Genomic DNA, 3,099 nt, shown 5'->3' on the forward strand with positions numbered 1-3,099 from the left:
GCACCGACCAGCGAGTGTGCCGGCTGCAGGCTGCGGTGCAGGCACCCGGGGTGCCCCACGGGCGTGGGCAAGTGGTCTGGTGCCTGAAAGCCGGCCTGGGGAAGGTGTGGGGCCGGCGTGCAGCTGGGTTTTCCTCCATGTCATGGGTGCAGCCTCCCTTATTCCAGCCTGTGCCATTCGCTGTGAAGGGGTTACAACGAGGGCCCTCTTGTAACGAATTCGACTGTTGTTTCAGTACAATAAACTCATTTAATCTTTTTTTTTTTGTTTCCATTTTAAAGTACCTTAGAAGAAAATAAAAAAAGAAAAACCACACCACCAACATCTGAGCAGGAAACGCTGCTGCTGTTCAGTTGGCAGTTGTTAAAGTCAATAAATGATGATGTTTCTAAGAAATGCCTGGTGCTTTGGGGCGCGTCGCTGAGATGCTGAGGGCTGTGCTGGAGGTGGCAGGGAGGGCCGGGATGTGGGGATCGCGGTGGGATGGGTGGCTGAGGAGGGTGGAAAGCATCTTCAGGAACTGGTTGTGTGAGGCATTGCTGAACAGTGGATGGGGGGGGGGGCAAGGGCTTGTCTGGTCTCTGGGGAGTCGGTGGGCAAGAAGCAACAGTGGGGGGCACGAGGGTTTTGTTATCCCTGTTGGCTTCAGCCAGGAGGCACGGCGGGGGGACAGAAAATTTTTGGCCTGGATTCAGAGTGAGGAGGGGATTTTGCATGGCAGGAAGGGCAAGACCTGTACCCTGCCACTACCTGGTAGGTAACACTGGGCCTTTCCAGGGCTGTTCCCCACGGGCATCACTGAGGGCCATTCCCCACCATGCATGACCCGTGCCTGGGGTGGCATTGGCAGCGCAGGGTGGCCCACGCTCACCAGGAGCTGCAAACCTGGTTAAACAGAAACACCCGGGGAAGGGCAGGGCTGCCACAGCGACGGCACGGGCCAGCCTAGCCACGGGCTGCGTGTGCCCCTCTCCCGGCCGGGATGGGGATGGCCCTGGGGACAGCACATGGCTGTGCTCAGCCCTCGCCTATCAACCCCTCCTGTCAGCCAAGCCAGACCACGTCAGGCCCCGCCATCAGAGCTACCACAGCACGATATTCAGTACCCAGGGCCCAACGTGACAAACAGAAAAACAACACTAAATGGCTGCAGATGGTGGCCGACAATCAATAGCCAACACTTCAGGGATTGCAAAAAGCCCCAGACCCAGCACTGGGTCCCTGACACCTTGATTTTGGGGTGTGGAGAGCAGCTAAGATGCACGCACAGTGAGGTCAGCAGCAGGAAGGGTTTGTGGGAGCTGTTCCCGAGCCCTTTCACTAAAGGCCATGCTGGGCTTTGCTATGTTTAAACCTCATTTCTCCAAGTATAGCCACTTGAATTTTTTAAGCTTTAGCTCAGCAGCTGGGGAGGGCATGCGGCTGCGGGAAGGGAGGTCTGGGGAGCTCCGTGCATTCCTCCTTCCTAACCGGTGGACACAAATAGCTCACTCCCAGCCCAGGGCTATTTCTGACTGCGATGGGGAGAAGACTCTTCAAGGCTGGAGCAATGGAAAGTATTTGCCCCTCACTTGATGGTGGGAAAGCGGCGGGCAGAGCCTGCTGGAGACACAGGCACTGCCTGCTGCCCGGCCTTGTGCTGCTCTGCCCATCCCATGCTGGCTCGGCCATGGCGTTGCCATAAGAAACCACTGAGCAAGTGCCAGGGTGAAGCCTCTTGCCCTGGCTGGCACAGGGGACATGGCCACAGCCCAGTTGCCTAAGCCCACGCCTCTGGCAGGCAGCTGCCTGCACCAGCTGCTGCTCCCAGTCAGCAGTGGCCTGCAGTGGTGGTGTCTGCAATACTGGTGGCCAGCAGTGCCAGCGTCTGCAGTGCCGGTGGCCAGCAGTACCGGTCTCTGCAGTGCCGGTGCCTGCAGCGCCAGTGTCTGCAGTGCCGGTGGCCAGCAGTACCCGTGCCTGCAGTGCCAGTGTCTGCAGTGCCAGTGGCTGCTGCCAGCCCCACAGTCCCCAGGGAAAGGCAGTGTGAGCCACAGCTGCTGCGTGGCCCCCGCTGCTCGCCCCGCAGCCCATCCCCACCCCAAGGGACAGGCACACTGTTGGCCACTGGTGGGGGGTCTCTGCTGCAGCAAAAGCTTGGCCAGAGCAAACGAGCACGGGGACAAGGCCTCACCGCCTGCCCTGAGCTCTCGCTGAGCTGGTTTTGGACTTCTCCCGCTTCCTCCACCACCACAGGCCCAACCTCGCTGCTCTGCAGAGACCGAGGGGGCTCATGGTGGCTGCACCGAGCAAATTCTACCAGGGACAGGCGCATGGGGCTCCCTCAGCCACAGCCCTGCGGACACCTGGGCCCTGCCAGCAAGTTCCTCTCAACAGGCCAAAGCTGAGATGCCCCCAGCTCCTCTTAGAATCACAGAATAGTTTGGGTTGAAAGAGACCCCTAAAGGTCACCCAGCCCAACCCCCCCTGCAGGGAGCAGGGACACCGCTAACCAGATCAGGTTGCTCAGAGCCCCATCCAACCTGGCCTTGACCTTAACTCACAGGTAGGAGGATGGGTCGGAAAGGCCCAGCTCTCTGGGATGCTGGTACCCTGCTCCAGCTGAGCTTTCCTGCAGAGAAATGCAACAGGCTGTGCAGTGCCAGTGGTGAAACAGAATCTGTGGGGAAGGTTGTTGCGCTGTAGGTAACTCTGTCCTTCACTTTTATTCACTGGAGTTTGTTCACTTGCAGGCTAATGTAACTGCAGATACTCTCATTAAGCAAGAAACATCTACTCCTTTCTTTGTATTTTGCAAACGGCTTCGCCTCTGTGTTATCTTTCCTTGTGTGGTACCATGCTGCAGTGTAGCCTTTGCTTAGGACATCCTGTCAGAACCAAAGAGAAAACCAGTTTTAAAATGTGATTTGGACTGCAAGAGGGCAGCAAACTCACTTAACATTTCAGAGAAACCTCTACATGAAAGAAGATTTATTGTTCGCTTGTTTTTAAAGGCATGCCAGGATGTGTTCCCAACAGGAAAGACTGTATTATTTCCTCTTACAACATAGTGCATTTTTAAAGCCAGTTAGCAGCAAATGTGTTATTCCTGATGGCTTC

This window comes from Egretta garzetta, unplaced genomic scaffold (genome assembly GCF_000687185.1).
Source record: "Egretta garzetta isolate BGI_Z169 unplaced genomic scaffold, ASM68718v1 scaffold135, whole genome shotgun sequence".
In the NCBI taxonomy this organism is placed as follows: Eukaryota; Metazoa; Chordata; class Aves; order Pelecaniformes; family Ardeidae; genus Egretta; species Egretta garzetta.